This window comes from Delphinus delphis, chromosome 2 (assembly GCF_949987515.2).
Source record: "Delphinus delphis chromosome 2, mDelDel1.2, whole genome shotgun sequence".
NCBI lineage: Eukaryota > Metazoa > Chordata > Mammalia > Artiodactyla > Delphinidae > Delphinus > Delphinus delphis.
In genome coordinates, this window is record NC_082684.1 from 82,357,013 (window position 1) to 82,384,878 (window position 27,866).

The following is a 27,866-nucleotide window of genomic DNA, read 5'->3' on the forward strand; positions in this document are numbered from 1 at the left end:
TCTGTTATATTCCTTTTATCTCTTCTTAGAGGTTACTCTATCCTGAGTTGTGTATTTACCATTTATTTCCTATTAAAAAAACTTTACCATATATATTTGAACACTCTAAAAGGAATATACTTATGTAAATATCAACTCCTGAACTTGATTTTTTTTTACACTCAGTAATAGTAAGATGTGTCCATTCTTTTTGCTATAGCTTTTTGTTCATTTGCCCTGACGTATAAGATTCCATTGTGTGACATTACCACAATATAGACAATCTGTTGTCTAAGGATATTTGAGTTATTTTCAGTTATTTCCTATCATGAACATTACCACTGTGAACATGTTTGTAATATGCTTCTTATGCATATATGCTAAAGGTTCTCTTTAATATATATTTAGGAGTAAAATAGTTGGATTTAAGTTATGTTGTAAATTTTCAAGTTTATAAGGTAATGCCAAACTGTGTCCCCGCATAGTTCCAATTTGTACTCCTACTGGCAATGTAAGAGAATGGGTATAAAAACTGTATTTTTATAGCAGATAATGACATTTGCTAAAATTTTTTGATTGCTTACTATGTGCCAGACACTGTTCTCAGTGCTTATATGAATTAATAAATTCTTAAAATCCCACAACCACTCTATTGGGTACTGTTACATCCATTTTATAGATGAGGAAATTGAGGCATGATGAGGTTAGTTAGTAAATGACTGTTAGGATTCAAGCTTGGTTAGGTCGGGATGCGGAGTCCAGCCTCTGAAATGTTGTGATATTTTACCTCTCCAAATGGATATCTGTGCATTCACCTCTTTCCTTTTTCCCCTATCCCCATCAATTTCTTGGCCTTTATGTGCTTGTGATAGTGAGTGTTGGTTATTCTTTCCTTATATTATTGTGTATTGTCCATTGTATAGTCTTCCTTTAAAAAGCAATTTCTTAGAAAACCTGAGTTTCCTAGAACAAGTAAGATGGCTCAGATGATAGCTAGCATTTTTGGCTCTAGTATTTTGTAATTTGACATAATCTCCTGTATATTTCATAATTTCAGGGTAATCTTATTCACATTTTCTCTTTTTAAATATTAAAATGTGAAACAGTTTAGTGTACTTTATTTCACTGTATAATTTTATTTAAAGTTAATTCTTTATTTTTTAATAGAATCTTTTTAATCTATTAAGTAGTTAAAAAGAATTCTGGTGTGGACATGAATGTATACTCATCTCCACATAGGCTTTTGTATGTACATCTCTTGTACTGAATGAAATTTTTTCCTTTAACATTTGTAGGTATTGTTCTTGAGGTAGTTTATTTATTAAGCCAATCATCTTCGTAATCTGCTAGATGCTTGGTAGATGTTATGTTTTTTGTTTTACCTTGTAGGTACTGAGTTAAGATGAAGTGTTATTTTAAAATTCTAATTGTAGTGATAGATGAGAAGTTATTTGCTTAATGTTGAATGACAAAATTCTAGACCCAACAATATACACCTAATTATCCATATATCTTGACAAAGTAGGGTATTATCTAAACCGCAGATGTTAAAGTGTTTAGGTTCTGTAAAAATAGTATTTAGAACTGTTTCAGTAAAGAAAAGCCTGTTAATCCAAATCTGTTATGTGTGTGCTGCACATTTAGTGGTAGTTAAATGTTTTCGGTGCAGTGGGCCCTAAAGGATCAATCACACGTGTGTTGGAGTGGTAGGCTGATAGAAGCAGCCAAACAGATGGAGATCAGAATGTTGCAGCATTTCTTATTAGTCAGATTTAGTCCTTCTTCTGGATTTTACATTGCTCTTAGGTTTGGCACAGTCATTAGTGTTGATACTGAATGAAACAGCTACAATAAACGTTTATTGAGCCTTTCTTATATGCCAGAGAAAGGATTGGAAACTAACCTTTTTGAGATCCCAGGTGTTAAGCCTATAGGCTTTGGGGATGTAGATGAGTAAAATCTGGGTCTTTGCCTTCACAGAGTTCTCAATCTGCTTTTAGAAATACATGATTGGTTCTTTGGTAATGAAGGACTTGATTCTCTGCTAGGGGAAAATACAGTTGTCCCAGAAGAGTGAGGAAAAACATTGAAAGTAAAAATTACTTCATTTTGAAGAGACATGTTTACATGTTATGTGTAACTTGGTGTATAGTTCAGTAGTCTTGTGATCTGACAAAGTAGCTATAGTCTTGTCTTTCAGTGCACTTTGAAGTAGGGTAGATTGTGTAAGAAAGGCAAAAGATTTAGTGTCTTAACAACTTAGAGCTAAGGGTAGATGATTACTGTGAACGCAGTCTTTTTATAACTTTAGACTTTATATATTATAAAGTTCTATATATTAACGTTTATTTATAGGATGTGAATGATTTTAGTCTTTTCTTTTTAAAAAATCATGTCTGACTAGCAAGAGCTTTGAAATGAGTAATTTGTAATTGTTTAGCCCAGTTGGGTCAGGCTTTAGTGTAAGAGCATGAGATATGTCGTTCAAAGATAGATAAATGGTTCAGACTGCCTAAATTTCTGATAGGAAGACTAAGGGGCATTTTAGGTGAAGTACACAGTTGTGGTTCCAAACTCCTCACATAACTTGTCGTGAACCTACTGTAATTTTTCTCTGTTTCCTCTTAATTATTTGTATTAAAAATTGGAGATTTTATGGGCAGAGATGTCAAGGTAGAAGCACTGAAGGGATTACATGAATATGTAGGTCTGTCATTGCCTCTTACCAGCCTACATAATCTTGAGAATTTTTTCACTATTATATACTAAAGAGCTGCTCAAAGATACGTGGCAGTTATTGGTAAAACAAGTATAAGCTAGTCTTCCTCACATTGCTGTGTTTCTTCAGAAATTCATGTGTGTTTATATAATCTCACTTTGAAATAATTTTAGACCTACAAAATAATTTTTTCCTATAAAAAGTAGGAAAAAATATCCAAAGAATATCCATATATTCTTCAACTGGCTTCCCAAAATTTTAGTATCTTACATAGTCGAATCAGGAAATTAACATCGAGGTAATATTATCTACTGACCTTACTTCAAGTTTCATCAGTTCCATAATGTCCTTTTTCTAGTTCAGGATACAATCCAACTTTGCATATTGTATTAAGTATTCATGTCTCCTTAGCCTCCTTTAATCTGGAATAGCTCTTCGGTGTTTCTTTCATAATTTTGAAACTTTTTTGAAGAGTACTGGCCAGGTATTTTATGGAATGTTCTTCAGTTTGCATTTGATGCTCAGTCTTGATTAAATTGAAGTTAAACATTTTGGGCAACAATACTATAGAGTGAAGGTGTCCTCATGCTTTAGGAGGTCTGTGATGGTGATATATCCCATACTGATTATATGAACTTTGATCATTTGGTTAAGATGATGCCTGCCAGTTTCTCAAATGGTAGATCCTTTGTGTAATAAGCATCTTCTGGGGAGTGATACTTTGAGATTATGTAAATATCCTGTTTCCTATTATACATTTGCTCACTATTTTTAATGTCTGTTTATGAGTCTTGTCTGTAACAAATATTGTGATGTATGCCAAATTGGTGATTTTGTTTCCATTATTCCTTTCACCTTTATTAATTGGAATTCTATAGATAAGCTTTCTCTTCTCCCCACCATTTATTTATTTATTATTTATTTCTATTAGTATGGACAATAGTCCATTGCTGTCATTATTTTGATGCTCTGTTGTCCCAGATTTGGCCATTGGGAGCCCCATCAAGTTGGCTTCTGTGCCTTTTGACGTGTTCCTTCATTTTTTGAGCACTTCCTTTTTGTTTTCCTTTTGTTTGTTTGTTTAAAAATTTTTTTTTGTTTTTTGACAGGGAAGTAGGATTTATTGGTGGGCATGAGCAAGGAGGGGACACTGTTAAGGCTGTCATGAATGCAGGGCCCACCATTTGTCCAGGGGCCACAATTAGGCATGTATTTGACCCCACACCCATCCGGGATGAGCCACTTTTCTGCTACCCTGTTTTCAAATTCATCTGCAGTCAGCTTAGTAAATCCCTACTTCTTGGAGATATGGATCTTCTGGCAGCCAGGGAACTTGAACTTGGCCCTGCAGAAGGCCTCAATCACATGCTCCTTGCTCTGCAGCTTGGTGCGGATGGACACGATGACTTGGCCAATGAGGACCCTGGCCACTGTGCCCTGGGGCTTTCCAAAGGCACCATGAACACCTGTCTGGAGCCTAGACTGGGACAGCATGCCAGTCATGAATGGCCACTGGAAAGGGCTGTCTCCAAGGTCCGTTTGGGCAACCCATAGAGGCAACAGGCTGCATACACTACCAAGGAGGCTGCTGTTTGCAGCCATTGCACACGGGGCCCCCATGGGGAAAAGGGCGCGGTCGGCTTAATTGACTGCAGATGAGCACTTCCTTTTTGGCTTCACAAGATGTTCTAGGCTCATTTCGTATTTTCCCTGCCACAGCTGTAGAGTCATCCTATTTATCCAAGGAACTCTGGTTTCTTTTATTGGAGAATTATATTTAGAAACTATTATGTGAGTGGTAGGTGTGCTTATTGGCATTAGGGTGATGCTGGTGGTACTAACCCCATTTTACAGATGAAGAAAACTAAGCTGAAAGTTAAAAGTCTTGTTCATAACAGCCAGGTAAAAGAGATATAGTTGGGACATAAACTCAGGCCTTCTCTGTCCAAAGTCCGGGTTCTTTCTACTTACTCTCCTATATCACTGTAATTCCTTCCTTACATTTGTCTTTTCCGTTAATTCTGTTATTTGTCTTTCCTGGCACGGACAGGGCACACTTTAGTTCGTAATATTCAAGAAAATTATTAAACATTATAATAGGTATAGCTGTTTCAAAACATAAAATAGTCATTACAGTCCCAAAAATATTATATTCTTGCTATGGTTAAGGCAATATGCTAGACATTGGTAGTATTTGAGTATATGTTTTGGGAGGACATTGTGCTGAGAATGTTTACTGTGTGGCATTTTTTTTTTCCCCTCAATAGTTAAGGGGTTGAGGTAGGTGGTATGGCTATTGTAAATTGATTAATTATCCATGGCTCTCGGCCTTAGCGCCATCTTCTGAGAAACCTCCGCCCCATGAGAGCAAAGTGGAGGAAGAAACGCATGTGCAGGCTGAAGCGCAAAAGGAGAAAGGTGAGGCAGAGGTCCAAGTAAACTCGTACCCGTGGAGGCCACGGGAACAGAAACAAAGGGCAGCCAGGGGCCAGGCAAGCTGGTACAAATTGTCAGACTGCCTGCCTCCTGTCTAGAAGATGTCTCGACGAATCTGGAACATCCATGGCCATTATGATCGCTTCACCCACCTTCGAGAGACCCAACCTGCTCGTATCAAAACGGTCCCCTTTTGGTCCTTTGCCCTGGACCTGTGATATTCTGGACTAGTTCTCTTCTCAGTTGTGGCTGAGAATGTAACATGTGTACAATAAATCATCTCTTTTGCTGTCTTAGCTGAAGAAAAATAAAATAAGTTGATTCATTATCCATGAATCCAAATGGCTGATTTATATATTATATATAAATTATGCTAAATGAATATATAGTATTTAGCTTAATATATAATATTTATGTGCCTCCTTTTAATACATTGCCACTTAATTTAGTAATATTATGCAACCATATATGATATGTTTGCTAAGCACACTTACGTAAGCATTTTATGTTGTTGCTTTTAATTCTTACAGTAGCTTCTTGAGTCGATACTATTTTTCCCATATTCCATGTAAGCAAAGAGACTTAAGTGATTTGCCTAAGATCATAAAGTTTAATAAATATTATAAAGTTGTTTTAAATCCAAGTTTTATACTGCCTACTGTGTGAAGTACTGTTTCTGTTATATATGTATTCACGCTTTCAGAGTGTCTGTTAGTTGTCATGTTGAGGGTTTGATGAACAAGTTTATTCTGTATACCTCCATGGGGGATTTTGAGTTCATTCTGCCAAGATTGGAAGCCTGGTTCTGTCACTTACCAGTTTTGTGATCTTGGACTTTTGTAAATCATGTCTGTAAAATGAGGATAATAATTATATGTTTTGGAAGACTATTGTGAGGATTAAATGTAATCCATGTAAAACATTGAACTGTGTAAATAGCAAGTACTGAAGTGTTAGCTATTAATAGTAGTAGTAGTAGTAGAAGTAAGTAATTCGTTGCAAAGAAACTTTAAAAGTTCATACTGTAAAATAAATACTAAGTATTAATTGACAAATATTTATGATGGACTACCTGGGATAGTTTTACATGTCTTGGATAGTTCATGGAATCAAAGAAATTTAGAATGAGAAAGGATTTCGATTAAATAGCATCTTGTCTCTTTAAGTTTTTTGGATGAGGGTATTAAGGCCTGGAATGATAAAATAGTTTGCCCAAAATGTTACAGTTGCATTTTATCAGTCTCAGTGGGAACTTTGATTTTTGACTGTTAATTCTGTGTGTTTTCCACCGTAGATTTTTTCCCCTGTATCTGTAAAGGGAAATAATTTATTTAGAGATGTCATCCTCTTCTTTAGTTTTAGGAATCATTGATACCAGTAATCAACAGTAATGCCTAAAATATAGCTAATGTAAGTTGGAAGAGAAATATCTGATTTGCCTTTTTAAAGGGATTTTAAAGGGATTTTAATCAGAATCCCTTCATTAATAGGAACAACAGGTAAATGAAAAAGCATCTCTGAAAGCACAGTTCAGATCCTCATGCTAGTCAGCAGGATCTTGGTAAGAAATAGTTTATTTAGCTTGTGGGTGAGTTGTTTATTTAATTTTTAGAAAAGTAAAAGATGCAAAGAAGGTAACGGTCATGTAGATTCTTATCATCCAAAGTTAATCACTGTTCATCGACTGTCTTTGTCCCAGGTTTTTAAAAAATCCATTATTGTTTTTGTGATGGTAATTATAATTGAGTTAGGCTACTAAATCTATTTTATCTAAAAATAGATGAGATGAAAAATGTGATATTTTAGCCTCAGTTATTTAGGACATTTGGTTGGGCACTGTATTCAGGAAGTTAATGAGCCTGTATGTGGACCAGCAAACTACATTTTGTTTTGTAAGCAAAACCAACTGTTTGCAAAACCAAACGAGAACGAGTAAGTGCAAATTATTTAGCATCTCTTACAACTAAAAGGACTACTTAGAACGTGAACTCTTGACCATCATTCAGGAATGTGGTTGTAAAATGGATGGCACATTGAAGGAGAAAGCAGTGAACTGCTTTGCCTAGTGAGTGAGCTTAGCCCATCACCTAACATCCATATCTAAAAAGTTGTTATTTATTCTTTTCCCACACACACATAGCCATTGTGACAAATTCATAATCTACCAGTATGATGAGATATTTCGAAACTAGGTTAGATGAGGAAGAGTCATAGGAACTTGTCATGTTGAGCTTGGGAAGAGTTGATCAGCAAAAAATGTTAGCTATCTCCAGATGATTAAAAACCTCAGAAAATATTTGGAGTAAACTTAGATTCTCTTATTCCTGAGAATAAAACCAGATGGAGGTTAAAGGGTGGGGATGTAAATTTTTGTTTTATGAAAAAGACAACTTCCTAATGATGTGAGTTGGCTAATAATGGAATGGACTGTCTCGTGAAGTTGGGAGTTTCTCAACTTGTTATTTTCAAACTGAGTTAAAAAGAATTATGATCATCAGTGTGGATCTTTTCAAAATGGATCTTTTCTTTAACCTGTGTTGTGTGTTGTATTAGTCTATGTCTTTCAGGTTCCTTATAACTGCTTAAAAGTTCTATGCTTTTTAATTTTTATACACTTAGTACACCACTCTGATTTGAAGTTTCCACCTTCTGAAAAATGCACATTTTTCTGTATAAAAATAAAATGCATACCTTTGGAGAAGTACCTCACAGTTTGAGATGTATGGATGATGAAAAAATCATCTGTTAATCTTTTGGTTTAAAGGAAAGCACACATACTCAATTCATGTTCACTTATAGGAAGTTCCTGAAAATTTTAAATGTAAAGTTCCTACCCATCTCAACATACCTTCCTCATTAGTAGATGCTATGGGCTCTTATAGGGCAAAGAAAGTATGTTTTTGTGGCTGTTTTAAACTTATCTGTGGAATATCTATATGAATTTTATCTGTGGAATGAAAAAGCTTTCACTCCTTGATGCTTTCGCCAGCATTACTGAGATCATACATGTTCCCATGTATACATCTTTTTGGAAATAGGTGTGATTTTACTATATGTTCATTAAGAATTCCTTATTCTGCTCAAGCTGTGTCTGATATAAAAGCTGCTGACCCAGATAGATAAGTGGTATTAGACTGGTTTGAGTTTTTGGATATTAGAAACACTTGAAAATTCTTATCTATGCCTATTTCCTAATACTAATGGGAAATATATTCTCTATATCTTAACTATAATCTTTTACTTATTACAGATTTTAAAATGAAAGTTTATAGATTATAATTTGATGATTAAAATTTGGCGATGGTTGTTTAACTTGATGATTAAAGTTTGGCGATGGTTGTTTTATTTCACCATTCCCTGTTTTTAATTTCACATGAGGACCGTGGCTTGTAGGTTAGTAGGAGCCTTACTGGCATGCTGTTTTTGTTTTGTTTTTTAAACTACTGTGTATGAGGACCACGATGCTGATTTAAATCCAATGTTGCTCATAATTGAAAAGCATCTCCTAAGTTTTAGTGGATTTCCATGAGGTATACTAGGTTGCTGAACATTTTTGGGGTCAGGGGATGGAGTGGTATTGGGCTTTATATAAAGGGTATGTTGTCAGGGTGGACATGTTTACTTTGTGAAATTAGGATTACAGATTTGAGACTTGTTTCTCTGCAGAAGGGGGAGTCATGATTGTGGAATCATTTTTTTAAGTAGATGCTCTGACCTTATATTTAGACTTATAAAATTGTAGAAAAATGGAAAATATAACTGATAAAGAATATTTATTCCAAATACTATTCTTACTTTTACATAAATGAAGCTGGAGGTAAAGAGCGACTTTTTTTTTTACTTTCTAGTCACAGCTATAAGTTGTTGAGCAGAACTAGAACAGCATGGGTTTTAAATCCTTGCTCAGTCACTTCCAAGTGACGTAAGTTACTTAACCTCTTGAAACTTTAGTTTCCTTATCTGTAATATAGAATAACACCATTTTGCAGGGTTATCATCAGAATTAAAGATAAGTCCCAAATAGATTAGGCATATGGTAAGAGCTACGTAAATGTTTGCTATTAAATGTTTATTATTAGACCTTGAATTGCTTTGTTTCATTTTGGTACTTTTATTGTTTTTGTGATTATAAAAGAAGAGAATAAAGGTAACCTCTAACTCTGCTACTAAGGGATAGCCGTGATGACATCATGTTGTGAAGTTTTCCAGGTTTTTTTTTTAAGGTGTATTATTCACATTTTATCTTTTTATTTCTCTAAAACTGAGTCTTAGGGCTTAGCCTCTTACCATGAATGAAATATGTAGCTCTTGCAGGGTTTTGAGCAAGAGTCATGTGACCTGACTTATGTTTTTAAAAGATCACTCAAATGTTCTTGGCTTCTAAATATACTTAGACACTTTTTTTTGTTACCTTCTTTTTCCCCAAAAAAGTCCACTGATATTTTAAACTGAATTTGCAACAAATAAACAGAATTTACATAGAATTATCATCTTTAGAAAACTTACAATAAAATGTCCTTTTATTCACTCAGGTCCTTTATCCTCTTCATTAAAGTTTTACAGATTTCTTTATATTGATCCTACACATTTTAGTTTAGTAATTTTATATTTTTTATTGTAGATTGGCTCTTTTTGTATTGTAATTTCTTAATTCACTGGTAAATAAGAAAGCCAGTTAATTTTTAAATTATTTCTTATATCCAACTGCTACACTGCACTTCTTTTTTTTTTTTTTAACAGACTTTATTTTTGTAGCGAAGTTTTAGGTTCACAGCAAAATTGAGTGGAAGGTACAGATTTCCCACATACTGCCTGTGCAAACACATGCCTATCTGCTACCATCATCAACATCCCCCACTAGAATGGTACATTTGTTACAGTTGATGAATCTGTGTTGATGATATATCATTATTACTCAGAGTCCATAGTTTACATTAGGAATTACTCTTGATGGTGTAGCGTATTAATCACAGTTGTTTTAAATTCTTGGTTTGATGATGCCAACATCTCTGTCATATCTGAGTCTGGTTCTGATGCTCTGTCTCTTTAAATTGTGTTTGTTACCTTTTAGTATGCCTTGTAATTTTTTCTTGATAGCCGGACATGATGTATTGGCTGAAAGGAACTGCTGTAAATAGGCCGTTAATAATGCAGTGGTAAAATGTGAGGGTGGTAGGGAAGTGTTTTATAGTTCTATTATTAGGTCTTCTTTTCCTCCAGCTTTAATGAGTTATAATTGACAAATAAAAATTGGTTATACTTAAGATGTACAGTTTGGTGTTGATATTCACATATATTATGAAATAATCACCACAGTCGGTGTAATTAACATATTTATCACAGCATATAGTTATCTTTTTTATTTTTTTTTCCTTTTTCTTTTTGGTGGTAAAAACAGTTAAAATGTACCCTGTTAGCAAACTTCAAGTATATAATACAGTATTGTTAATTACAATAACATTGCTGAACATTTGGTCTCCAGAACTTAGTCTTTTGTGATCCTATGTCTCTGGACTGTGAACTTCTCAAATGCTTCTTTGTTTCTCCCTCACCCCTCTTAGGTAGGACAAGATGGCTGGAGTGGGCTGTAGCTGGGTATTTATTTACCTTCCCTTAGGTCAGTTAGGTTCTGATACAACTTTAGGAGGTTAGACTCTGGTTAAATAATTTCTCCCAAGGGCAAACTTTGTTAAGAACAGTGTGCTCCATGTATTTCAGAATGCTTCCTTTCCCCCTTCTAGAAATATGACGGGATTTTTCTCTGATATTTACTGTGAGAACTTGGTAGAGTACCAAGAGGTAAAACTCACAAAAGTGGGGGGCATTTCGATGACTGGGTCTCCTTAGAGTTTTTAATCTCAGAATTGTCCACACTGAGCCTCCAGCAATTCATCAGTTATAGCTTAGGTTTCCCTACCCCAGCACTGTTTCCCAAAGAGCTCTCTGCTCTTGCGTTTCTGTTCCAATAAATTGTCATTCTCTGTATTCATCTGCCTGGCTTTCCAAGTTTGGGGGCAGTGGTTTGCCCTGTGACCTCACTTCTCTTATGGACCTAAGAAGTGTCGTTGATTTTTAAGTTTGTTCAACTTTTTACTTGTTGTTAGCATAGATTGGTGGCTTCCAAGCTTCGTATGGGCTGGTCTGGAAACAGAAAGTCTTCCTTATTTTTCTAACAAATTTGCTTGTTTTTTTGGAGGGGTGGGCTATGTCGGGTCTTACTTGCGACACGTGAGATCTTTATTGTGGCATGCGGGATCTTTCATTGTGGCATGCAAGCTCTTCGTTGTGGTGTGCTGGCTTCTCTGTAGTTGTGGCGCTCAGGCTTCTCTCTGGTTGTGGCATGTGGGCTCTGTAGTTTGTGGCACGCGGGCTCTCTAGTTGTGGTGCGTGGGCTTAGTTGCCCCGCAGCATGTGGGATCTTAGTTCCCCGACCAGGGATAGAACCCACGTCCCCTGCACTGGAAGGTGGATTCTTTACCCCTGGACTACCAGGGAAGTCTCTGCTTGTGTTTTTTTAGATAAGCAATCATATGATCTACAAATAAGGATAATTTTTAAATCAATATTTGTATTTCATTTCTCTTTTCCTTCCTCACTCCTCTTTAATCATATAACTGCAATATTAATTTTTTTAACTTCCTCAGTAATGTCCTATATAACTGGCTATAATAGAAGCATCTCAGGTGTTTCACTTAGAGGTATGTAATAATCATTGAGTTTTTAATAGCTTTTACCATGTTAGGGAAGTATTTTTCTAATATTTCTTTACCAAGAATATTTTCAAGAATTAATGTTGAATTAAAAAAAATTTTTTTAAAGCATCGTTCAAGGTAGTTAAGTTTTTCTGAAACAGTGTTTCTTCATTCCCAGATTAGTTCCCTTTTCAGCATTTGAATCTTGGGCTGCAAACTATGTAAAAATAGTATCATCCTACTTTATTAAATTTATCAAATTTATATTTAAAACTCTGCTCCTGCTCTGTTTCTATGTATTTTTATTTATAGTGCACATTATTATGTTGCTATGTTGTTTCTCATGCTATTTAATAATGCAATTTAGATGGTGAACTCCTTGAAGAAAAAAGTGCCCTTTGCATAAAGTAGTCTTCTATCAAGAAAACCACTCTATCCCTTCCTTCACTGTTCCCCTTCTTTCTAATTTACCTCTGTTCATCCTTCAGCTCTCATTGGATCCAGAGTGTACTTATTTCCTGGGTAGACAAATCACTCTGAGATCTGAGGTAGTCTTCCCTGAATGACACATAGTTGAGACAAATTTTATATCTTTTGGGTTTTGCTAGGATTGTAAGAATGTACTTGCTTGCAACTCTCAGTGTCATTAGAGTTGGTTTCGGAGGCTCTTAGGCTTACCTGCCTCAAGTCAAAATTACTTGACCACAAGGGTACAGGGGAATGACGTTTCTGGAGGAAGGGAGCTCAGAGGAGGAAGGTAGAGGAAGCTAAGGGAAATTTCCTATTTTAATCTTGCTTAGTACTAAAAATTGTATAAAACATTTTATTGTCTTCATAGAGGTTTATCAATGTGCACATTTAAGTTAGAAGTAAAATTGGGGGGGTTTGTATGTTTTTCTGTTCATTTATTCAACAATTACATACATATTGAGCACTTACTATATCTCAGATAACATTCTAGTGAGCAAAGAAAACAGTGTCCCTGCTCACATGGAACATAAGTCCTATTAATAGGAGACAGAAAATAAATACCTAAAGAAATAAGTAAATAAGGGACTTCCCTGGTAGGCTAGTGGTTAAGACTTTGCCTTCCAATGCAGGGGGTTCGGGTTCGATCCCTGGTCGGGGAGCTAAGATTCCACATCCCTCGGGGCCAAAAAACCAAAACGTAAAACAGAAGCAATATGTCACAAATTCAATAAAGACTTTAAAAATGGTCCATGTGAAAAAAAAATCTTTAAAAAAAAGAAAGAAAGAAGTAAATAAGATAATTTCAGATAGTCATAAGCATTATGAGGAAAAGAAAACCAGGAAAAGAAATAGAGTGTAATAGATATGGGTGGAGGGAAGCTGGATGTTGGGGCTAGTTTAGATTGGGTGAATCTAATTTGAGGAGGATTCATGTTATCTAATGCTTAAGGAGGAAGCCAATAGAATATCTCAGGGGAGTCTCCAAGTAAGTGCAGAGGACCTGGGGTAGAGGGAGACTGTTTAAAGCGTGGAAAGAATGCTGTTATGGTTGGAGAGAGGTAGTCAGAGAGGTGTTGTTTTGTAAGTCATGCTAAGGAGCTATTAAAGGACTTTAGATTGCCAAGATATTTTAACTCAGTATTTTAGTTCTGACTGTTGAATTCTTGAGTTAGTGCTTTCCTTTGGAACTTTAATTTTTAAGATTATCTAAGGCCTAATACTAGAGTAACCTGTCTGACTATATTGCCTGAAGTGATAGGAAATAAATTATTCTAAGTAGAATTTATAGTGACAGATTTTCAGTTCTAATGTATTCAAAATTAGATTAGTTTTATAGTTTATTAATATTCTGAATAAGTAGTTATTCCTAAATACAGCTACACGTCAGGACTCTAAGAAATTTAAAATACAGCTTTCCTAAGCCTCATCCTTTAGGAATCAAGGGAGTAGACCAGTAGACCTTGGCAGCCTGTGTTTTTTTAAAGTTCTCCAGATAATACTCACAGAATGAGCCAACCCTTGGACATGAGTTTAAGAACCTCTGAACCAGTGGAATTTTTATCTGGAGCAAGTTTGGCCATGATTCCTGGTCACTCATATGGTCATTATTAAATGAATTTGTTGGGATTTTACATGTTTTGTGTTTCGTGTTTAAGAGCAAAGTGTATTCAGCACTTTGAAATGAAAAAATGTATTAAAGTGACATTTAGTTTAGGGAATTAAGCATAAAGTACTAATTGGTTAATTGCTGTTTCGCATTTCTCGCATTGTGTAGGAGATGCCAAATGCTATGTTTATTGCATAGTGTTTTAGTTAAAAAGAGAGGAATGCAGTGGTTAAAGTGGATAAAAACAATTTTTATTTCGGTTGAACTAAAGATTCATTATTTATTTAAAACAAAAGATGAAAACTGCAGGTGAAGCCGGTCCACATATAAATGAGCCAGTATTTAAGAAGTCAGGGGACTTCATATAGGCAGGATTTCCAGGTTCTCTAAAAAGATCAAAACATTCTCGTAATACTGAGCTTGCATTCCTGCAAGGCAGCTGCTAGAATGGAGTGTTACATATTCGCTTTAGATGGCCACAGTCCCCACCACTACAAGTATTATAAGCACTTTACTATTTTTGTTCATTTATGTTTGTTTTTGACCTTTGCGTTAAGACCTAAGATACTATTAGAGGTATCTTTATAGGCTGAGTCTTCTGTGAAATGAGAAGAGATAGAAAATTCAAACATTGATATATAGCTATTAATTCCTTTCTAACAGACAGTCTTACTTAAAATGATTTGTTTAACAAAAAGATACTAGCAGAATCTGAATTATTACTTTATTCTCTATTGCTGGAGAAATGAGTGTTCTACATTTATTGTATCAATCCATTAGTACTTTTGCTTTCAAATCATGTTTCCAATAAACTAGGCTTCTCTTTTGCATTTTAAGACAAATCGTTGTCCTGGTTTTCATTACACTGTATTCCTCAAATTTTCCTACCGATCTTAAGTACTCTGACCCCTATCACTGACTCCTCTCTTCCTCCTTAAAAGGAGGAGTATTTCTTCCAAAGCTCAGTCTCAGTATATTCTACTTTTCTTTTTTTTTACAGGCTTCTGTTTCATTTTTGAATCTTCCATTACCAGAATTAATGGTAATTAAAAAAAATTATTGCCCTTATTACTTATTCAAGTTAGTGTATTGTGATTTCTTTGAGAACAGGGACTGTGTCTTATTCATCTTTGGATACTTTCTGTTTAATATGATATATGGCTTGTAAAAGACATCCAGTCCATTCATCCATATATCTTATTTTTTATCAAATATCTATTATGTGCTAGGGACTGTTGAATTACTTATGCTCCCCATGGCTTTTTAGTTAATTCCTTTGAGTGTTCTTACCACAATCGATGACGACTCTTATTCTAGATTACGGTAGATTCTTTTCTGCATCATTTACACTGTGTTCTACCACTGGACTGAATCTTTACAAGCTTACAGTATTGGAGGTTATCTTTGACTACTGTATTTTTTGTATCCTCTCCTTATTTTCATAATATTTGTTATGAGTTTTGTTTAAAAGGAGGATTGAGGATTCTACCTTGAACTTCTATCTGTAAAGATACTGCTGCTTTCCCAGGTTTCATTATTGAAATAGCATTTGGATTCAAATAACATCTTTCCTAGCTGCCTTTCTCGCTCTGCTTCCTGAATATTCCAAGGTTTCCTGATCGTATTTTTCAATATAATTACTCTTGGATATCAATTTAATTACATCCTCCCTACACAGAAGCTTAGAATAGTTCCCTTTTGAATACGCAAGGCCTTCACCAGTAGCATTCCTATTTAGTGTAATTCATTTTTGTTGTCTTCAGTAATCTTCCAGCTCAAGCAAGAATAACTTTTATTGCATACTTGTATGTCCACTTTCATGATGTGTAGCCCATTTTGATTAATTTTTTACCTTATCTTGAATTCAAGCCCATATTACCTTCTTCAATATTGTAATGGTCATCTATTGTTTTAGTATGCCAAGTATACCTTGATTATTCTTCTGTTAAAAGGTGCAATTAAAAAGTACCAAGGAAAAGTACTTTTCTTGGGGGAAGTCATTCCTTCACTTTTAGGCCTTTTGGCTTGAGTGGGTTGACCCTCCATGGGTGTGATTAGTTCAGGGCAGACAAATCAGAGACATGAGACTCAATTCCACGACTTTTGAGCTATAAGAAGAGGCATTCTCTGCTGCAACTATAAGGATTTTGCATACCTAGAGCTAATTGGGTTGGGGGGAGATAAATAAGGAAGCTTAACCAGAGTCGACTTTAAAATGAAGTCAGTTTTGTTTAAAATGAAAACCCTTTTGGTTTGAAGCCTTGTCAGTACACTTCAAGCAACTCAATAGCAGGGATCCTGCTAAATGTACCACATAGACATTTGTATGTCATGTCCACATGCGGGCAGGGGTGTGTGTGTCTGTGTGTGTGTGTGCGTGCATGTGCATGCGTGTGCATGTACACATGCAAGAGAGATTACTTTTTAACTTTATAAGAATCCAACAGCTTCTTGGAACTGTGGAGAAAGATTAAAATATTTTATTCTTGAGTAAGTGAATACATATAAACGTGAATACCAGAATATTAGTGAGTTATATCAACCATGCATTTGCTTGGTTGTAACAGTGATAAAAAGCATAGGCTTTCTATTCAGACCTTTGTTTGAATCTTTGCTCTATCACTTACCATCTATGTAATTGGGTATGGAAAAATTGAGGAGTTAAAGAAATCTCACTGTAAGAAAAAAAAACTAGTTCTGAAATTGAATCTTAGTTATTTTAGTCTAACTGGAGAAATGTTATCAAGAGAATGTCTTTGTTTTGATCCCCAAAGGGATCCCTTTTCCTGTGGTTAATTGGCAGCTGCCAGACTTTCTTCTCAGAAGGCTTGATTCGGAGGAGCATATGTCCTGTCTTCCCACTTTTAAAATCTACTCTGCCAGCACAAATTGGCTGGCAGTTCTCATAAACTTCCTCACCTGCTCTCTTGTCCCCACAACTCCGGATACATATCTGATGCTATTTCTAAATGTTCTGTCGCAGTCCACTTTTTAAATAAGGTGTGACTAGAATATCTTTCTGCCTCTGTCAGTGACATTTTAGTTGAGATGTTGTTGGAGGATATTTTACTTGTTGAAAGCAGCAATGTTTTCATATTTACAACTCATTATTACAAATACATACATAAGAAACTTTAGTCTTAAACAGAATATTATTACAATGAATAAGTTACATATAATTAGGTAATATCCGTATTCTGATTGTTGATATTAATAAACTGAATTACATTGAGCGAGCACCTCCTTATGTATGTATGTAAATGTGTCCCCATCTACTTAGCAGTTACTCTGTTTTACATAATAAAGACCTAACCAAATCTATTCTCCTTCATGGAAAATGACTTTGGGTTAAGCTCTGGTCGTCTGGAATCCTGATGAAGATAGAATGTCAGTTGTGTTAGTAGGCAACATTGCTGATTGGTAAACGGCATCTGCATGGAGAAGATTGTGAATGAACTAAATATATATACCTGGTGGAAAGCCAGAGCTTTGCTCTGCCCTGAACGTGGTGTATTTGTTTACTTGGGTATATCCCTTGCCAGGAGTTCAAGGAGCTATGTCCATGGACTGTTTGTTACGAGATAATTTTGACTCTTGTATGGAATGTGGGGCTTTTAAGCCAGGAGTGTTTCCATGCATTCATGATTTCATACGCATGGGGTTTCATCCCCTCATAACTGAACTATCAATTAAGGAGCTAAAGAATAGCCCCTGAATTGCTACGAGGATGTTGCAGGTGTCCTTTTGGTATCTTCATTACCTGCATATGAAATATTATTTATTAGTTGTAGTAGGGAGAGAGTTACGATGGAACAGGAAGATGTTGAATGTTAAGTTCTTGCTGTATACGAGGCACTACATACAGGTGGGCAGGGAAGTTTAAGATGTGATAAATTGGAGAATTGGAAGTTAAATAATAGAAGATAATGTTAGAGGAATCATAAGGGTAATAACTGCCTGAAAGATATGTGATGAATACATTGAATTCACCAGAAGGAGAAGCCTTTATAGTCTCTAAAGGACAAGATGAGAGTTAAGTGGTGGTCTTTTACCTAGCTGTAAAGACCATTCCAGGGGAGAAAATATGGTCGAAGGTAGGATTATGCATATATTTATTTCTTTGGTGGCTACTTCAATTTGTAAAAAAGAGAAAGCACTGGAGATTACCTACAGGTGTTGTAAGATAGAAAGTAAGTATTCCAGATTTTAAGAATGTCTTCTTTCAATATATGCTCACCTGACAACTTATTTTTGTAATCTTTTAATAAGATTCCCTGGCCAGTATGGTAGCTGTTAGCTACATATGACTGTTGAGCACTAATCAGAATTGACATACGCTGTATTTGTAAAATGTGCACCAAATTTCAAACACTTAGTATGAAAAAAATATAAAATACCTCATTGATTATTTTGTATTATCTATTTAAATATGTTGGATATAATGGATTAAAGTATACTATTAACATTAATTCCACCTGCGTTTACTTTTTAAAAATTGAGATGAAATTCACATATAACATAAATTTAACCATTTAAAGCGTACAGCTTAGTGGCATTTAGTACGTTCATATTGCTGTGCAACCCCCATCTCTGTGTAGTTCCAAAACTTTTCATCACCCTAAAAAAAACCACAGACCCATGGGAATTCCCTGGCTGTGCAGTGGTTAGGACTCTGTGCTTTCACTGCTGAGAGCCCTGGTTCAATCCCTGGTCAGGGAATTAAGATCCTGCAAGCTGTGTAGCCGCCCCCCCCCCCAAAAAAAACAAACCCATATCCATTAAGCAGTTTTTCAAAACTTTACCATACCCCTAATCCCCTGGCAACCACCAATCTATTTTCTGTCTATAGATTTGCCTATTTTAGGAATTTCATATAAATGAAATCATGCCAGTATGTGACCTTTTGTGTATGGCATTTTTTTTTCATTTAGCATATTTGTGAGGTACCATGTTGCAGCACATCAGTACTTTATTCTTTTTTTATTAGATGATGTTGTATTCATTATTAAAAGTATGATGGGTATTAAAGTCTCCAACTATTACTGTAGGTCTATTTCTCCCTTCAGTTTTGTCAGTGTTTACTTCATATAGTTTGGGACTCTTATATGTTTATAAGTGTTACATCTTCTTCATGAATTGACCCTTTTATCAATATATAATGACCTCTGTTTCTTATAATAATATTAATATATTCATCCCAGCTCTCTTGTTTTATGGAATACTGTTCTCATCTTTTCATTTTCAACCTGTTTGTAGTTTTGGATGTAAAGTCAGTGTCTTATAGACAGTATATAAGTTGATATAGTTTAAATTGATACTAGCTTAGCTTTAATAGCCTATAAAAGCTCTGCTTCTGTTCATCTCCACTCCCTATTATATTGTTATTGTCACAGTTTACATCTTTATACATTAATGGGCCCATTAATACAGATTTATTATTACTGTAGACAAAAAGAGAAGTTAAAAACCAAAAATACAATAATAATAGCTTTATATTTACCTATGTAATAACCCTTGCCAGAGTTCTTTATTTCTTCATATGGCTTTGAGTTACTATCTAGTGTCCTTTAATTTCATCCCAAAGGATAGAGGCAAACTCCCTCAGCCCTTTAGTTATCTGAGAATGTCTTAATTTCTTTTTCATTTTTGAAGGGTACTTCTGTTATGTATAGATTGGTTGACATTTTTTTTTCTTTCAGCACCTGAAATATGTCATCCCACTGCCTCTGGCCTCCATTGTTTGCTATAAGTCGGCTGTTAATCTTATTGAGATTCCCTTGTATATGACGAGTAGCTTTTCTTTCACTGCTTTCAAGATTCTTTGTCTTTCAACAACTCCAGTTTCTATCTCTTTGTTTATCCATTTTGGAGTTTGACTTCTTGGATGTGTAGATTTATTATATCTTTATCAAATTTGGAAAGTTTTCTGGCCACTTCAGATATTCTTTCTGCCCCTTTCTCTTCTCTGCTGAGCCCCCGCCATTACACATACATTGGTACATTTGATAGCATCCCACAGATTTCTTAGGCTCTGCTCATTTTTTCTCATTCATTTTTCTTTCTGCACCTCAGATTGGGTCATTTCAGTTGACATATCTTTAAGCTCACTGATTCTTCTGCTTGCTCAAATCTGCTATTGAAACTTTTTAATGAAGTTTTCATTTCAGGTACTGTACTTACCAGCTCCCAAATTTCTATTTGGCTACTATTTTTTTTTTGAATTTTGTTTTATTTTATTTTTTATATAGCAGGTTCTTATTAGTTATCCATTTTATACACTTCAGTGTATAGATGTCAATCCCAATCTCCCAATTCATCACACACCCCCCCCCCCCCCCGCTTTCCCCCTTTGGTGTCCATACGTTTGTTCTCTACATCTGTGTCTATTTCTGCCTTGCAGACTGGTTCATCTGTACCATCTTTCTAGATTCCACATATATGCATTAATATACAATATTTGTTTTTCTCTTTCTGACTTACTTCACTCTGTATGACAGTCTCTAGGTCCATCCACATCTCTACAAATGACCCAATTTCGTTCCTTTTTACGGCTGAGTAATATTGGTTCCTTTTTGTAATTTCTGTTTCTTTATTGATATTTTCTATTTGCTCATACATTGTTTTCCTGGTTTCCTTTACCTCTTTGAGTATATTTAAGACAGTTGACTTAAAGTGTTTGTGTAGTAAGTCCAGTATCTCTGCTTCATCAGGGACAGCTTCGATTAACTTCATCTGTGAATGGGCCATACTTTCATGTTTCTCTTTATAATTCATAAATTTTTGTTGAAAATTGAGAAGTTTGAATATTTTAATGTGATAACTCTGGAACTTGTATTCTTCCCATTCTTCAGGGTTTGTTTTGTTGCTGGCTGTGGGCTGTGGTTGTTAGGTTGTTTTTCTAAACTATTTTTGTAAAGTCTTTATTCTTTGCCATGTGTGGTCTCTGAAGTCTCTGTTCTTGTTGCCTGTGATCCTTTTGTGTTTTGACAAAGATTTTCTTAAACACCAGGAGTTTTAAAAAAGAGAGAGGGAGGGAGGGAGGAAGGAAGGAAAACTCTTCCGTTCTTTGCAGATTATCTCTGTATCATGGCACTCCTTTAATGCTTAGACAAGCCGTTTACAACTTTGCCTTACCCATTACTTCCTGCTTGTGCTGAGCCTAGATGAAAACTTTGGGTCTTCCCAGAACATTTATGAACATGTGTTCTGCCCTGGGTATGCATATGGCTTCTTAATTCCCTAGAAAAACTGTCTCCCCAGCTTTTCCTCCCAGGCTTTTGGTACATCTATTGTTGGCCTCATTGTGATATTTTGCCCCCAGCAGCAGCTGGTCGTTCATTTGTCTTCTGATGTGTTTGAGGAATGCAAACGCCTTGTGTCAGTCCTTCACATAGCTCCAGACAGGATTCTTTGAGACTAAGGTCTGCTGTGCTCTCTCTGGAACCAGGGACCAGGATCCCATACTCAGAATGCAGACTGTCATCTTTAAGACCATTGCTGATGGAACTTCCCTGGTGGTGCAGTGGTTAAGAATCTGCCTGCTAATGCAGGGGACATGGGTTTGAGCCCTGGTCTGGGAAGTTCCCACATGCTGCAGAGCAGCTAAGCCTGTGTGCCACAACTACTGAGCCTGTGTGCCCCAACTACTGAAGCCTGTGTGCCTGGACCCCGTGCTCCACAACAAGAGAAGCCACCGCAGTGAGAAGCCCACACACTGCAACGAAGAGTAGCCCCTGCTCACCGCAACTAGAGAAAGCCCACGTACAGCAATGAAGACCCAACACAGCCAAAAATAAATAAATAAATAAATTTATTTTAAAAAAACAAGACCACTGCTGAGGCAGGGGTGGGAAGTGAGGTTAGACCACTGGCAAGTAAAAGTGCCACAAAGCTTTCCTACCACTTTAAAGTTGCCTTTTGATTTAGGATTTGCTTCATCACTGTAAACCTTTGGCTGTTTTCTAGAGTTCTGACAAAGTTGCCTGGGAATTTTTGTTCTTTTCCTTTTTCAGTATTTGTGTTGTGGGATGGACTCTTAGAGCTCCTTTTTCTACCATTTTCACGGCCATCCTCCTCTTTACTTTTTTACTCTAACTACTGGAAAGTTGAAGATTATGTATTTGGCTTGCGTTGTATTTCGATTGGACAGCACTGCTGTAGGGTATTAAATTTGCAGTGAAAACTGAATCCATTTATGTTGAATTTGGAAGGAAAAAAATGTTCAAAGGTCTCACAATTGCACAGTTAGGATTAGCTATTTACCATTGTACTTTCTATTCCCAGACTAATGTGGCATTTTCAGAGGAACTCTATAAACGTCCTTCTGTAGGATAGTGTTATTAACATTGTGTATTTATGTACCTCCATCACTGAAGGCTCCTAAATTTTGACTCGATTATCATTTGATTAAGTGTTCAAGCCACCTCGTGCTGTCTACTTTTCTCTTGATAGGTATTGTAAGAACCACTGAACACTCTTGATAGGTATAAGAAGAGCTGAGAAGTCTTCATGCTGCTTCATTGGATTTTATTTTATATTTCTGGATTCAGTTGTACACATATTTATTAAATGCCTATTTTATGGAGGTACTCATAGGACTTACCTTCAAGTGTTAGCCATAACCCGTACTCTCAGATGTTGGTGATTTTTAATATTGAATGTGGAGATACTTTCTTTTTCTCAGGAGATTATTTTGCTGATTAATCTGGGTCCCTGCCACTGATTCCATATCTTTAGCATCCTCGGCTTGTGGCCTGACCCCTGAAGAATTGGCATCCTAGATTTTCAGGGTTGGCAGCTTACCCTTGTTATTCCTCTGTTCCTTGCCATTAAATGCCAAGATGTTATATGCATTCTTAGCATGGGCAAAGCTGCACTCTAAATACTTGCATGCAGGTGCATTTAAAAAAGTGAGTGCCCTTCACCTCTACTAAAAATAAGGTAACATGTACAGAACCATATAGAAGGGGTTAGCAACATATTCAGAAGTTGTAGATATTAAATGTAAGGGATTCTTTTGGCTTCATTAGCGAAAGCCATCTCATATTGACAGTGAAAGAATTCCCTCTTCAGTACTGTCAATTGAATTTCCCTGAGTCTGTTCCCTGACCAGAGAGAACAGTGATCTCTCACTGAATGTTCTTGCCATTGCCCTGATACAGTCAAAAGATTATTACTTCATCTCAGGCATAAACCTACAATTTTTTCATTAATATCCCTGGTGGCACAGATAAAATCAGGCAGAATAAATTTACTAAAGACCCTGAGAAACTAGAGTAATAAACTACTGTGCCTTCTTCCTACTTGGTAAAAAGGAACTTCTCATATAACTACATAGCAATGCTCATGAGGATATAACGTACCTAACCTAAATCAGAAAAAGAGAGCACTGTTTCCTTTTTGCTTTAAATAAGAATTATCAACCACAGCTAACCATCAAATATCAATTATTTGAGTCTCCTGCTCACACTTTACATGATGGAAGCATTTACAAAAGATATCTAGCCCAATGATAGGCATCAGGAAAGACTTTCTGGAGAGTAATAAATAAAACTAGATAATTGTTGTAATTTAGAGATTGTCCATGTTCACCTTGGCATCTGTAGGAATACCTCTCTGCTAAACATGTCTGCTTTCAAAGGGTAGAAGTCATTTTTCTCCTACCACCCAGGAACCCCTCAAGCATACCTTTCCTTCTTGAAACCTTGTTCTAAGGTGTGAGAGGACTCTGGAATCCTTTCTCCTGACTGTCCACCTTCTGAGTTTATATTTCCTCTCTTAGGACATGCCTATTTTTTGTATATCCAGTATGAGAATATCCAGCTTTCTTCAGGTAAGACCTTATTTGCTTTCTGCCCTTATACAGAGCAACTACTTTAAGTGTAGTAAAATGAGCCCAACATCTTTCAAAGGAGTACATGCATATGATATGATTTGTGGGATGTTCTTAGAAGTATGTGGAGAGAGCTGGGATGCCAGTCCTTATGTTTGAACAAGTGTGTGTGTATGACTGGAGAGAACTATAAATTGTAAACAGGTGGGAACAGAGCAGAGCTATTGCCTCTCTCAGGTTGATGGGAGGGGTGCAGGGTGTAGCAGCTTTTGACATCAGGGAGGGAACAAGGCTGTTCAGATCAATCTGCATTCTGCAAAATAGTCATCATTGTACTGTTAATGGCAAGTGCTAGCTCCTGTTAGACAAATACTGTTTTGAGATCATAGCCCTTCAGGGAGTGTGTGTGTATGTATAAGAGTTCGGTAAATGTATTTTTGAATGGGTAATACATACACATGGTACAAAATTCAAAAAATATAAAAGGTTATTTAATGAAAGGAAAATTACCCTTGTACCTCTGTCTCATTTCCCCTTGCTAGAGAAACAGTTACCAGTTTTATTATGTAAAGATTCTATTCATATACAAGCATATGTGTGAATGTGTTTTTTGCCACAAATGGTTGCATACTAAACATACATACGTACCTTTAAAAAAAAAACTTAATAGAACTTAGAGATCAGCTTACTTTGACAATGTAAAGAGCTTCCTCATTTTTATCATGGCTACATAATATTGCATTGAATAGGTGTTCCATAATTTTACTAGTTTCCTATTGAGTCTTCTTTAGGTTGCTTTCATCCTTTTTTTCTGTTAAAAACAACATTTTTCTTTAAACTTTGCTTATAAAGGTTTAATTTCATACATGTAAAAGAAAATGGGTAGAAGTAGCATTTGCTGAGTCACAAAATATGTACATCTTAAGTTTTGATAGATATTTCCAAATAACCTTCCAAACGTACTTCTGTACTCCTCACCAACTTCTGTGTTAACTAATTTCTTGGTATTTGCCAATCTGATAAATGAATAATGGTCTTTAATTTGCAGTCCTCTTATTTTGAATAAAGTTAGGGGTTTTTGATTTATGTATTTCATGGCACCTATATTTTTCTTCTGTGAATTTTGTTCGTGAACTTTGCCTATTTTATTCTGGTTTGTCGATTTTTTTTCTTATTATTTTTGAAGTTACTTTTAAGGAAATACTGTGCTTGTTTTCTGTTAGAACAGTGTGTTGATCCTCCTCCCCCAAACACCCATACCTCAAAGATGTCCTTGCCCTCATCCTCAGAACCTGTGAATATGTTAGGACTTTGCAGAGGTGATTAAGGTTATGAGCTTTGATATGGGGTGATTATCCTGGAGTATCTGGATGGGCCCAATTGAATCACACAAATCCTTAAAATTGGAGAACCTTTCCTGACTGTGGGACTGCAGTCAGAGAGAGATGTGACTATAGCAGAAGGGTCAGAGAGAAAAAAATATTCCTGGCTTTGAAGATGGAAGAAGGCCACAAACTAGGGAATGTGGATGACTTGTAGGATTTGGAAAAGACAAGGAAACCCATTCTCTTCTACGGCCTCCTAAAAGGAATGCAACAGTGCCAGCACCTTGATTTTAGCCTTGTGAAGCCCTTTGGACTTCCAACTCATAGAACTGTGTAAATTTGTGTTGTTTTATGCCACTAAGTTTTCAGTAATTTGTTATAGCAGCAATAGAAGGCTAATACATATTGCTGTACATTTTTTCTCAATTTGTTACTTTTTTTTTTAACTTTACGGGTTTTTTTTTTTTACTATGCAGGAATGTGTTTTGTATAGTTGAATTTATCTTTTTATTTTTTAATGGCCTCTGGATATTAAGCCTTTTCTACTACAAGATTATTCTAAAACTTACCATATTTTATTCTAACGTTTTTATCTCATTATGAACTCTAGTATTAATGTTGGTTCCCTGTCTTCTACATTCTGATCTCTTACTGACAGTGAATACTTTTATTTATATCAGCTCTTCTGACATAGACTAGAAAACTTCATAAGATCGGCGCTGGTAGTCAAGGAGTTGGGGGACATACTAAGACATGGACAGTAGTCATGTCAGAAGGCAGGGCCATACTAAGTGTTAAAATTTTAAACTACTTTGGCAGGTTGATGATACTGTTTAGCAGAAACTAGAATGGTTGATTTTAAAGGAATATTTTGTGAATACCTCTTTATTCTTCAGATTTTAGTTTTATGTTTTCATTATTGTGGGAGACTTCCCAGATGCCTATGACTTGGTTAGATGTAAAGGTTTCCATCATGTAAGCAGTTTGTGGAATATTTTGATAACAGATGCTGATACTTAGCTGTGGTTAAAAATTTTTACTAAAAGTAAAAAGGTTCTGATGGGGGGCTGTCTCCTCAGTTTGTTATATAAAACTATCATAAATACAGAATGAGGCAAATTTAGGCCATTTCAGAATGCAGATATTGTAACATCATAGAGTTAGTTTATTATATCAAGTCCATATAGTGGTAACATTTATTGAGTACCTAACTGTGAGCCAGGTACAATGCTAATAAGCACTTTGCATAATTTCCTCATTTAGTTCTCAAACCCTGCAGTAGATGCAGTTATTATCCCCATTTTACAAATCAGGAAAATGAGGGTACAGAGAGTTTAATTTGCTCAAGATTTTAACTTTTAAATGATTCAACTGCCTTTGGAATCTAGGAAATCTGACTTGCTATTAAACACAGTATTATTAACTGCCATGTGGTGCTTTAGACTGATGACTGCTGCATGGAAAATAATAAGTGTTATAGTTTTAAAAGTTGCCAGTACAGGGACTTCCCTGGTGGCACAGTGGTTAAGAATCTGCCTGCCAATGCAGGGGACATGGGTTCGAGCCCTGGTCTGGGAAGATCCCACGTGCCGCGGAGCAACTAAGCCTGTGCGCCACAACTACTGAACCTGCACTCTAGAGCCAGTGAGCCACAACTACTGAGCCTAGTGACACAACTGCTGAAGCCTGTGTGCTGCAACTACTGAGGCCGCGTGCTGCAACTACTGAAGCCTGCGTGCCTAGAGCCCGTGTTCCACAACAAGAGAATCCACTGCAATGAGAAGCCCATGCACCGCAACAAAGAGTAGCCCCCGCTCGCCACAACTAGAGAAAGCCCACGTGCAGCAATGAAGACCCAACTCAGCCAAAAAAAAAAAGTTGCCAATACAGAAGGAGTATTTCAAGACCTTTATCTTTCTAATTAAACTAATTCCTTACTTTCCATATCTGTAAAATGAAGAAATAACCCATCTCATTGGGGTTGATGCAGTAAAGTTCTGTTAAAACACAAGTCAGAGTATTCTACTCCCTTGCTTTTGTCACCCTGTGGTCTCTTTATTGTGATAAATTAGAGTACTAACTTTGTTCGTGGTGTGCAAGACTTGATACAGTAAGGTCCAGTAAGTTAAGTATTATTTCATTTCTTACCCTTCTCCTGCTTATGCCTGCCATCTTCTTTTGAACTTAATATTCGTCCTTAAACATGACATACTTGTGTCATGCTCCCTCCATGGAGCGTCCGTTGCCTTTTTCTACCTGATATACTGCTGTTCAAAATCCACATCAAATATGAATATTAGTCATTTCCTCTCCTGTACTCCCAATTTGTGTTAATATATCTTTGCCCACTAACTTGTGAGCTTCTATAGGGAAGAACCATAACTTTTAAATTTTGTTTATGTGTGAAGCATATAAATAAATGCTTACTGGATAAGTGAATAGTCCTAATGTGGCTATCTTCTAAATATCATCTGCTTCTTTATAGCTTAGAAAGCAAGTAAGTACTTACACTGTGACGTGCTATATCATAAATTACTTCTATTAAATGCTTCCTTTTTTTATACCCAGTCTCTGTAATAATGTTTAACATTTTGGATGGTAATGTTTACTTAAAATATACTGTAGAGAACATAGGATGTTTTGTCACTGTAAATATCCCTCTATGGGAAAATATCATAAATTCTCATTGTACTGAACAAATCTTAAGGAATTCTAAGTATCTTCTCTTTTTTGTTGTTGTTCTTTGAGGGTATTTTGGGCTATTTTGTTTTGGTACAGTTGTAGTTAGAAATGGAAAATAGTTATC

At 35.9% G+C, this 27,866-nt stretch overlaps 1 protein-coding gene and 1 non-coding gene across 2 annotated transcripts in view; one reads left to right on the top strand and one right to left on the bottom strand.

Moving 5' to 3' along the window:
• SPRED1 (sprouty related EVH1 domain containing 1) overlaps window positions 1-27,866 on the top strand; it is a 119,411-nt gene that overhangs the window by 14,761 nt on the left and 76,784 nt on the right. The gene's annotated exons all lie outside the window — the stretch shown is intronic.
• Window positions 4,219-4,353, bottom strand: LOC132421361 (small nucleolar RNA SNORA70). Its single transcript, XR_009518624.1, has one exon. It is a non-coding gene; the product is annotated as a small nucleolar RNA SNORA70 (small nucleolar RNA).